The sequence below is a fragment of the Leiobunum rupestre genome, chromosome 8 (assembly GCF_980474605.1).
Source record: "Leiobunum rupestre chromosome 8, qqLeiRupe1.1.hap1, whole genome shotgun sequence".
NCBI classification, from domain to species: domain Eukaryota; kingdom Metazoa; phylum Arthropoda; class Arachnida; order Opiliones; family Sclerosomatidae; genus Leiobunum; species Leiobunum rupestre.
The window spans coordinates 56,238,900-56,250,965 of NC_143391.1; the positions used below are offsets into that span (position 1 = coordinate 56,238,900).

General features: G+C 33.1%; 2 long non-coding RNA genes across 2 annotated transcripts; one reads left to right on the forward strand and one right to left on the reverse strand.

Annotated features, from left to right (window-relative positions):
* Positions 1 to 1,255: 1,255 nt before the first annotated feature.
* LOC149933755 (uncharacterized) lies at positions 1,256 to 1,773 on the reverse strand. The gene is made up of 3 exons (XR_016472783.1): positions 1,716 to 1,773; positions 1,591 to 1,643; positions 1,256 to 1,422 (listed from the first exon to the last, which is right to left on the reverse strand). It is a non-coding gene; the product is annotated as an uncharacterized LOC149933755 (long non-coding RNA).
* Positions 1,774 to 10,313: 8,540 nt separating this feature from the next.
* LOC149933756 (uncharacterized) lies at positions 10,314 to 10,685 on the forward strand. The gene is made up of 2 exons (XR_016472937.1): positions 10,314 to 10,367; positions 10,519 to 10,685. It is a non-coding gene; the product is annotated as an uncharacterized LOC149933756 (long non-coding RNA).
* The last annotated feature ends 1,381 nt before the right edge of the window (positions 10,686 to 12,066 follow it).

Here is a 12,066-nt window from a genome sequence, read left to right on the forward strand (position 1 = left end):
ACTATGATATTCTACGTGAAAAAAACCCATTGCTCAAAGTTCAGTTTTCTTATTAAACAAGCGCGCGCACAGCAAAATGAACGAGTCACGTGAGAATCGGTACGTCACGAGTCCCTATCGAGAATTTTTGGAACTATGATATTCTACGTGAAAAAAACCCATTGCTCAAAGTTCAGTTATCTTATTAAACGTGCGCGCGCACAGAAAAATGAACGAGTCACGTGAGAATCGGCACGTCACGAGCCCCTATCGAGAATTTTTGGAACTATGATATTCTACGTGAAAAAAACCCATTGCTCAAAGTTCAGTTTTCTTATTAAACAAGCGCGCGCACAGCAAAATGAACGAGTCACGTGAGAATCGGCACGTCACGAGCCCCTATCGAGAATTTTTGGAACTATGATATTCTACGTGAAAAAAACCCATTGCTCAAAGTTAAGTTTTCTTATTAAACAAGCGCGCGCACAGCAAAATGAACGAGTCACGTGAGAATCGGCACGTCACGAGCCCCTATCGAGAATTTTTGGAACTATGATATTCTACGTGAAAAAAACCCATTGCTCAAAGTTCAGTTTTCTTATTAAACAAGCGCACGCACAGCAAAATGAACGAGTCACGTGAGAATCGGCACGTCACGAGCCCCTATCGAGAATTTTTGGAACTATGATATTCTACGTGAAAAAACCCATTGCTCAAAGTTCAGTTTTCTTATTAAACAAGCGCGCGCACAGCAAAATGAACGAGTCACGTGAGAATCGGCACGTCACGAGCCCCTATCGAGAATTTTTGGAACTATGATATTCTACGTGAAAAAAACCCATTGCTCAAAGTTCAGTTTTCTTATTAAACAAGCGCGCGCACAGCAAAATGAACGAGTCACGTGAGAATCGGCACGTCACGAGCCCCTATCGAGAATTTTTGGAACTATGATATTCTACGTGAAAAAACCCATTGCTCAAAGTTCAGTTTTCTTATTAAACAAGCGCGCGCACAGCAAAATGAACGAGTCACGTGAGAATCGGTACGTCACTGAAAATAGGGGAAGTGTCCTCACTAGAGTTCTTTTATCAATATATGTAATTAAGGATTATTTCAAAGTTTAGATGGCGCCAGGGTTCTCAAAGCAGTGATATTAAAAGATCTCAACGGGTGGAATTGGAGAAACGCTAAAAATATTCTCGACATATTCATTCTCCCCGAGTATAAATAAATACATTCGTGGCGTTGTAGTAGGATTTTAAGAAAAAAAATTAAATACGGAAAATCAATTATTTTATTTTAAAGGTTTGAAATGTCTTCACTTGAGATGTCCCACCAAACAATTTCAACATCTTCGATGTAGGCTAACTCATCCGGGGCATCCCAAAAATAATGTTTTTTCTTGAATATTGAACATTGCTTGTATTCCCCGTATCGGTTAATCTGAATACAACAAGGAACAAAGAAAAAGAGAGATATACTTAGCATTTTAGGTCAAACTAATAAAAGATATTATTTTATAAAAAATTTCTAATAAGGTATAGAAAATGAAGAAATTCAAACATAAACTTAGAAATAAGTTTTTATGATAATGAGGAATTACTATTTTACCTCTTAACCCAAAAAATATATTTGGGTCGTAACCTTCGGGTACTTCGGTCCAACTAAAAGAAAAAAAGTATTATTAAATCTTACTATACTTGAAAATTCCAAGAGATTATTATTAAAATTCTTACCTCTTAAAACAATTTTCGAACGACATTTTGTTTTTTGCGTTATACGCGTAGTTGTAGTGATCGTATTATGAATCTTTCATTTTCATTTCAGAGGTATATATACATAAGGGCCATACAACCTCGATAGTTAAGAAACAGTTTTGAATAAAAAGATAATTAGAAGGCATCCAAAGTTTAGGAATGATTGTTTGAATAAACAACAAAATTTATATTATCATTTATTTCTCATTGAAATCTGAGCCTAATATAATCACGTATCGTACGTGGTTTTTCCTAGAAAATAAAATTTCCTCTCCGATTATAATCACGTTTCGTAGACTTAAATAAATATATTCGATTAATTTTAAGTACGTTAATCTGTTTTAGTCCTATTAACGCCTATTTTAGACCTATGTAGTCTGTAGACGTGTTTCAACAACAGACATGAAAATATTAATTAATTTGGAAATATATTCGATGCTTACTGGTTTTTTACCAGTTCATTTTAAGTACGTATATCTATTTACGCGTATTTTGGGCCTATGTGCGACTTTAGAAGTGTTTCAACAAAAAGACATGAAAATATTTATTAATTTGGAAATATATTCGATGCTTACTGGTTTTTTACCAATTCATTTTAAAGACGTTAATCTATTTTAGTCATATGTGCGCCAGTGGAAGTGTTTCAACAAAAAGACGTGAAAATATTAATTAATTTGGAAATATATTCGATGCTTAATGGTTTTTTACCAGTTCATTTGAAGTACGTTAATCTATTTTAGTCCTATTTGCGCCTTTTTTGGGCATATGTGCGCCTTTATAAGTGTTTCAACAAAACGACATGAAAATATTAATTAATTTGGAAATATATTCGATGCTTACTGGTTTTTTACCAGTTCATTTTAAAGACGTTAATCTATTTTAGTCCTATTTACGCCTATTTTAAGCCTATGTGCGCCAGTAGAAATGTTTCAACAAAAAGACATGAAAATATTAATTAATTTGGAAATATATTCGATGCTTACTGGTTTTTTACCAGTTCATTTTAAAGACGTTAATCTATTTTAGTCCTATTTACGCCTATTTTAAGCCTATGTGCGCCAGTAGAAGTGTTTCAACAAAAATACACGAAAATATTAATTAATTTGGAAATATATTCGATGCCTACTGGTTTTTTACCAGTTCATTTTAAGTACGTTAAGCTATTTTAGTCCTATTTACGCCTATTTTGGGCCTATGTGTGCCTTTAGAAGTGTTTCAACAAAACGACATGAAAATATTAATTAATTTTGAAATATTTTCGATGCTTACTGGTTTTTTACCAGTTCATTTTAAGTACGTTAATCTATTTTAGTCCTATTTACGCCTATTTTAAGCCTATGTGCGCCAGAAGAAGTGTTTCAACAAAAAGACATGAAATTATTAATTTATTTGGAAATATATTCGATGCTTATTGGTTTTTTACCAGTTAATTTGAAGTACTTTAATCTATTTTAGTCCTATTTACGCCTCTTTTGGGCCTATGTGCGCCAGTAGAAGTGTTTCAACAAAAAGACATGAAAATATTAATCAATTTGAAAATATATTCGATGCTTACTGGTTTTTTACCAGTTCTCTTTAAGTACATTTATCTATTTTAGTCCTATTTACGCCTATTTTAAGCCTATGTGCGCCAGTAGAAGTGTTTCAACAAAAATACATGAAAATATTAATAAATTTGGAAATATATTCGATGCTTTCTGGCTAACTGGTTTTTTACTAGTTCATTTTAAGTACGTTAATCTATTTTAGTCCTATTTACTTCTATTTTAAGCCTATGTGCGCCAGTAGAAGTGTTTCAACAAAAAGACATGAAAATATCAATTAATTAGGAAATATATTCGATGCTTACTGGTTTTTTACCAGTTCATATTAAGTACGTTTATCTATTTTAGTCCTATTTACGCCTATTTTAAGCCTATGTGCGCCAGTAGAAGTGTTTCAACAAAAATACATGAAAATATTAATTAATTTGTAAATATATTCGATGCTTACTGGTTTTTTACCAGTTCATTTTAAGTACGTTAAGCTATTTTAGTCCTATTTACGCCTATTTTGGGCATATGTGCGCCTTTAGAAGTGTTTCAACAAAAATACATGAAAATATTAATTAATTTGGAAATATATTCGATGCTTACTGGTTTTTTACCAGTTCATTTTAAAGACGTTAATCTATTTTAGTCCTATTTACGCCTATTTTAAGCCTATGTGCGCCAGAAGAAGTGTTTCAACAAAAAGACATGAAAATATTAATTTATTTGGAAATATATTCGATGCTTACTGGTTTTTTACCAGTTCATTTTAAGTACGTTTATCTATTTTAGTCCTATTTACGCCTCTTTTGGGCCTATGTGCGCCAGTAGAAGTGTTTCAACAAAAAGACATGAAAATATTAATTAATTTGGAAATATTTTCGATGCTTACTGGTTTTTTACTAGTTCATTTTAAGTACGTTTATCTATTTTAGTCCTATTTACGCCTCTTTTGGGCCTATGTGCGCCAGTAGAAGTGTTTCAACAAAAAGACATGAAAATATTAATTAATTAGGAAATATATTCGATGCTTACTGGTTTTTTACCAGTTAATTTGAAGTACTTGCGCCAGTAGAAGTGTTTCAACAAAAAGACATGAAAATATTAATTAATTTGGAAATATTTTCGATGCTTACTGGTTTTTTACCAGTTCATTTTAAGTACGTTAATCTATTTTAGTCCTATTTACGCCTATTTTAAGCCTATGTGCGCCAGTAGAAGTGTTTCAACAAAAATACATGAAAATATTATTTAATTAGGAAATATATTCGATGCTTACTGGTTTTTTACCAGTTCATTTTAAGTACGTTAATCTATTTTAGTCCTATTTACGCCTATTTTAAGCCTATGTGCGCCAGTAGAAGTGTTTCAACAAAAAGACATGAAAATATTAATTTATTAGGAAATATATTCGATGCTTACTGGTTTTTTACCAGTTCATTTTAAGTACGTTAATCTATTTTAGTCCTATTTACGCCTATTTTAAGCCTATGTGCGCCAGTAGAAGTGTTTCAACAAAAAGACATGAAAATATTAATTAATTTTGAAATATTTTCGATGCTTACTGGTTTTTTACCAGTTTATTTTAAGTACGTTAATCTATTTTAGTCCTATTTACGCCTCTTTTGGGCCTATGTGCGCCAGTAGAAGTGTTTCAACAAAAAGACATGAAAATATTAATTAATAAGGAAATATATTCGATGCTTATGGTTTTTTACCAGTTCATTTTAAGTACGTTTATCTATTTTAGTCCTATTTACGCCTATTTTAAGCCTATGTGCGCCAGAAGAAGTGTTTCAACAAAAAGACATGAAAATATTAATTTATTTGGAAATATATTCGATGCTTACTGGTTTTTTACCAGTTAATTTGAAGTACTTGCGCCAGTAGAAGTGTTTCAACAAAAAGACATGAATATATTGATCAATTTGGAAATATATTCGATGCTTTCTGGCTAACTGGTTTTTTACCAGTTCATTTTAAGTACGTTAATCTATTTTAGTCCTATTTACGCCTATTTTAAGCCTATGTGCGCCAGTAGAAGTGTTTCAAGAAAAATACATAAAAATATTAATTAATTTGGAAATTTATTCGATGCTTATTGGTTTTTTACCAGTTCTTTTTAAGTACATTAATCTATTATAGTCCTATTTACGCCTATGTGCGCCAGTAGAGGGCACTTACTTTGTGCCTTGTACGTTGGGTGGAGAAAAATCGGCTGCATTAGCTTCGTGTTGTACTTAACCATTGTATACGATTTTGATAGTAGATAAAACCTAAACTCCAAACTATTCCACGTATTTAAACCATGGTCTAAGTTCTATATCTTTGTTTGTCCTATTTACGCCTATTTTAAGCCTATATGCGCCAGTGGAAGTGTTTCAACAAAAAGACATGAAAATATTAATCAATTTGGAAATATATTCGATGCTTACTGGTTTTTTACCAGTTCATTTTAAGTACGTTAATCTATTTTAGTCCTATTTACGCCTATTTTAGGCCAATGTTCGCCTGTAGAAGTGTTTCAACAAAAAGACATGAAAATATTAATTAATTTTTAAATATATTCGATGCTTACTGGTTTTTTACCAGTTCATTTTAAGTATGTTAATCTATTTCAGTCCTATTTACGCCTATGTTCCCCCAGTAGAGGGCACTTACTTTGTGCCTTGTACGTTGGGTGGAGAAAAATCGGCTGCATTAGCTTCGTGTTGCACTTAACCATTGTATACGATTTTGATAGTAGATAAAACCTAAACTCCAAACTATTCCACGTATTTAAACCATGGTCTAAGTTCTATATCTTTGTTTATTCGTTTAGGGGTTTTCATTTGTTCCACCCAAGTACTTGTCAAATTTCCAAAGAGATGCGATGGTAGTCCAGATCGAGCAACGGCTTCTGCGCGGACTCGTTGTTTATCAATTTCCGCTTCTACTTTGCCTAAGTTTACTTTGTGAGGGTTTAGACTGCAACGTCTAATATGTCGACTCAGTTGTGATTAAAACGATTTATTGCACGTTGTACACGATGTACGTTTACATTTACGGGTTCTTAATTTATAGCTACGTATTCGTTTCTCGCAACTTGGACACTGAATATATTTGTTTCGCCCATTTGGAATATATCCAAAGGAGACAAACACGTACGTTTTACTCCATTCGAGTCTATTTATAAACTGTTCTCGATTTTTGGGGGGATCTCCGTATATAAAGTTTAAAATGTGTGTTCTGAGGGTAGAAATAATATCAGCCCAATTTTGATGTTCTTCCAAGTTAAGTGTTTCAGATAACGTTTACTTATTCCGCACCTTCCATCCATTTTTTTCACATTAATTTGATATAATTCCTACAATTCAGTTTTATGCTATGTACAATTCCCTTATTCATTACATCATTCCAAATTTAGCCTTATTCATTCACGGGCGTTGATCTTCTGAAATGGATAATCCAATAAAAACTTTTTCTTATATCATCGCTTCTGATTAATCTGAATGTTGTCAATATAAAAAACATAATATGTTATATTTAAATATAAAGGATAAACACTGCTTAGGTTAAGGAAAGATTGCAATGGAATATTTAAGTAAATAATCATAAATTTCAGAGGGCCTTTTCCTCCAAAATATCTAAAAGGGCAAGTACATTCTCGATAAATATACAAGTTCTTTGGAATAAGAGACGTTTTTATCAAAGATAAGCCAAGTTTAAAGCTTATTGTCATAAGTTCCATAACAAGAACCACGTTGTAACGTGATAATGGCTACCCCTATCGAGAATATTCGGCACTACGAAATTCTACTTTCCAATGTATTATACGGGTTTTGACAGATTGATATTTTAAATATCCGTGAAACGTAAACTTATCAAGATAAGAAATGGCATACAATGAGATTAGATAACTAGATAACGATCGTTGATAATAAAATTCTAATCGTGAATCGCTATACCTGTAAATCTAACATATATTTTTTTTACTAATAATAAAAATATTTAAGAAACGTGCTATTATTTTTAACATATATAAGACAATTTTTAGTTAAACGCTATTTCTTTTAGTAAAACACTTATATCAATTTCTGAACAAACTATTTCAGTTTATTTAAGTTTATTTTTAACAGCAAAATAGTGTATTAGATATTATTTCAAGTGAAAGGGTAGTTAAACTTAACACGCATTTCCTTAACACGTAAGCTGGTGCAAAATCGTTTGATAGTTTCACTTACTTTATTTCTATTTTCAATAATGAGCTATTTTGATTTAATATAATTAATGTGAAATTCTTAATTTTGAATTGAAAAAATGTTAATTATGGTCGCGTTGGGGAAGATCATACAATGAGGTGTCAGAATTATAATATAAAATAACACACTAAGCCTTGGTAAAAACGTGTTTGGTAAGTCCCAACTATGCAAGGAGTATAATTTCAGCAGCACTATTTTTATCAGCCGAATAACGCATTTTCAAAGTGCTACGCTTCTAACTTTAATTTAGATGGCCTTAAAGCCAAGTATTTAACAAATTGTGTAACCAAGTAGATGGACCTTTAAACAATTTTTCAGTATAAAATGAAGGAAATGTTCAAATATACGTGTATTTGGTCATTTTGATGGTCAAATAGCCCAGTATGGAACTGCCCGCGCCCCGATGGTGCCCGCGCCACCATCGACGTCTGAAATGTGAAACGGGGCACCGACGGGGCGCGGGCAGTTCCATACTGGGCTATTTGACCATCAAAATGACCAAATACAAGTATATTTGAACATTTCCTTGACTTTATGACTGAAAAATTGTTTAAAGGTCCATCTACTTGGTTACACAATTTGTTAAATACTTGGCTTCAAGGCAATCTAAATTAAAGTTAGACGCGTAGCACTTTGAAAATTGCGTTATTCGGCTGAGAAAAATAGTGCTGCTGAATTTATACTCCTACAGAATTGTAGGAATTATATCAAATTAATGTGAAAAAAATGGATGGAAGGTGCGGAATAAGTAAACGTTATCTGAAACACTTAACGTGGAAGAACATCAAAATAGGGCTGATATTATTTCTACCCTCAGAACACACATTTTAAACTTTGTATACGGAGATCCCCCCAAAACACGAGAACAGTTTATGAATAGACTCGGTTCGAGTAAAAAGTACGTGTTTGTCTCCTTTGAATATATTCCAAATGGGTCGAAACAAATATATTCAGTGTCCAAGTTGCGAGAAACGAATACGTAGCTATAAATTTAGAACCCGTAAATGTAAACGTACATCGTGTACAACGTGCAATAAATCGTTTAAATCACAACTGAGTCGACATATTAGACGTTGCAGTCTAAACCCTCACAAAGTAAACTTAGGCAAAGTAGAAGCGGAAATTGATAAACAACGAGTCCGCGCAGAAGCCGTTGTTCGATCTGGACTACCATCGCATCTCTTTGGGAATTTGACAAGTGCTTGGGTGGAACAAATGAAAACCCCTAAACGAATAAACAAAGATATAAAACTTAGACCATGGTTTAAATAGGTGGAATAATTTGGAGTTTAGGTTTTATCTACTATCGAAATCGTATACAATGGTTAAGTGCAACAAGAAGCTCTTGCAGCCGATTTTTCTCCACCCAACGTACAAGGCATAAAGTAAGTCACATCTACAGGCGAACATAGACCTAAAATAGGCATAAATAGGACTAAAATAGATTAACGTACTTAAAATGAACTGGTAAAAAAACCAGTAAGCATCGAATATATTTCCAAATTAATTAATATTTTCATGTCTTTTTGTTGAAACATTTCTACTGGCGCACATAGGCTTAAAATAGGCGTAAATAGGACTAAAATAGATTAACGTCTTTAAAATGAACTGGTAAAAAACCAGTAAGCATCGAATATATTTCCAAATTAATTAATATTTTCATGTCGTTTTGTTGAAACACTTATAAAGGCGCACATATGCCCAAAATAGGCGTAAATAGGACTAAAATAGATTAACGTACTTAAAATGAACTGGTAAAAAAACCAGTAAGCATCGAATATATTTCCAAATGGATTAATATTTTCATGTCTTTTTGTTGAAACACTTCTACTGGCGCACATAGGCTTAAAATAGGCGTAAATAGGACTAAAATAGATTAACGTTCTTAAAATGAACTGGTAAAAAACAAGTAAGCATCAAATATATTTCCAAATTAATTAATATTTTCATGTCGTTTTGTTGAAACACTTCTACTGGCGCACATAGGCGTAAAATAGGCGTAAATAGGACTAAAATAGATTAACGTACTTAAAATGAACTGGTAAAAAACCAGTAAGCATCGAATATATTCCCAAATTAATTAATATTTTCATGTCTTTTTGTTGAAACACCTCTAAAGGCGCAAATAATTAATTTCATACCGCGTAGTAGACATTTTTTGTATTATGCTACGTTAATGGAAATTTTTCCCTAATCCTCTTTTCTGAATGACGTACACAATTTCGGTACTTGGCCAGAAAGGATATGTTTAATCATCGACTTAAAGTACTGATCTGAACAATCTACCTGTCCAAATTAATTAATATTTTCATGTCTGTTGTTGAAACACGTCTACAGACGTACATAGGTCTAAAATAGGCGTTAATAGGACTAAAACAGATTTACGTACTTAAAATGAATCGAATAAATTTATTTAAGTCTACGAAACGTGATTATAATCGGAGAGGAAATTTTATTTTCTAGGAAAAACCACGTACGATACCTGATTATATTAGGCTCAGATTTCAATGAGAAATAAATGATAATAGAAATTTTGTTGTTTATTCAAACAATCATTCCTAAACTTTGGATGACTTCTAATTATCTTTTTATTCAAAACTGTTTCTTAACTATCGAGGTTGTATGGCCCTTATGTATATATACCTCTGAAATGAAAATGAAAGATTCATAATACGATCACTACAACTACGCGTATAACGCAAAAAACAAAATGTCGTTCGAAAATTGTTTTAAAAGGTAAGAATTTTAATAATAATCTCTTGGAATTTTCAAGTATAGTAAGATTTAATAATACTTTTTTTCTTTTAGTTGGACCGAAGTACCCGAAGGTTACGACCCAAATATATTTTTTGGGTTAAGAGGTAAAATAGTAATTCCTCATTATCATAAAAACTTATTTCTAAGTTTATCTTTTATGTTTGAATTTCTTCATTTTCTATACCTTATTAGAAATTTTTTATAAAATAATATCTAAGTATATCTCTCTTTTTCTTTGTTCCTTGTTGTATTCAGATTAACCGATACGGGGAATACAAGCAATGTTCAATATTCAAGAAAAAACATTATTTTTGGGATGCCCCGGATGAGTTAGCCTACATCGAAGATGTTGAAATTGTTTGGTGGGACATCTCAAGTGAAGACATTTCAAACCTTTAAAATAAAATAATTGATTTTCCGTATTTAATTTTTTTTCTTAAAATCCTACTACAACGCCACGAATGTATTTATTTATACTCGGGGAGAATGAATATGTCGAGAATATTTTTAGCGTTTCTCCAATTCCACCCGTTGAGATCTTTTAATATCACTGCTTTGAGAACCCTGGCGCCATCTAAACTTTGAAATAATCCTTAATTACATATATTGATAAAAGAACTCTAGTGAGGACACTTCCCCTATTTTCAGTGACGTACCGATTCTCACGTGACTCGTTCATTTTGCTGTGCGCGCGCTTGTTTAATAAGAAAACTGAACTTTGAGCAATGGGTTTTTTCACGTAGAATATCATAGTTCCAAAAATTCTCGATAGGGGCTCGTGACGTGCCGATTCTCACGTGACTCGTTCATTTTGCTGTGCGTGCGCTTGTTTAATAAGAAAACTGAACTTTGAGCAATGGGTTTTTTCACGTAGAATATCATAGTTCCAAAAATTCTCGATAGGGGCTCGTGACGTGCCGATTATCACGTGACTCGTTCATTTTGCTGTGCGCGCGCTTGTTTCATAAGAAAACTGAACTTTGAGCAATGGGTTTTTTCACGTAGAATTTCATAGTACCAAAAATTCTCGATAGGGACTCGTGACGTACCGATTCTCACGTGACTCGTTCATTTTGCTGTGCGCGCGCTTGTTTAATAAGAAAACTGAACTTTGAGCAATGGGTTTTTTCACGTAGAATTTCATAGTACCAAAAATTCTCGATAGGGACTCGTGACGTACCGATTCTCACGTGACTCGTTCATTTTGCTGTGCGCGCGCTTGTTTAATAAGAAAACTGAACTTTGAGCAATGGGTTTTTTTCACGTAGAATATCATAGTTCCAAAAATTCTCGATAGGGGCTCGTGACGTGCCGATTCTCACGTGACTCGTTCATTTTGCTGTGCGCGCGCTTGTTTAATAAGAAAACTGAACTTTGAGCAATGGGTTTTTTCACGTAGAATTTCATAGTACCAAAAATTCTCGATAGGGACTCGTGACGTACGATTCTCACGTGACTCGTTCATTTTGCTGTGCGCGCGCTTGTTTAATAAGAAAACTGAACTTTGAGCAATGGGTTTTTTTCACGTAGAATATCATAGTTCCAAAAATTCTCGATAGGGGCTCGTGACGTGCCGATTCTCACGTGACTCGTTCATTTTTCTGTGCGCGCGCACGTTTAATAAGATAACTGAACTTTGAGCAATGGGTTTTTTTTTCACACGATAATAGGTTCAGAAAAGTCTCGTTAGAGGTCCTCCTCTTGATAAACCGTCAGTGGGGGTTTTTTTCCACTTAGCGTTCATTCTTTAAGTCTTAGGGAATAGCCATTGAAGGCCACGCAGTTTTTGCTCCGTTTTCAGCC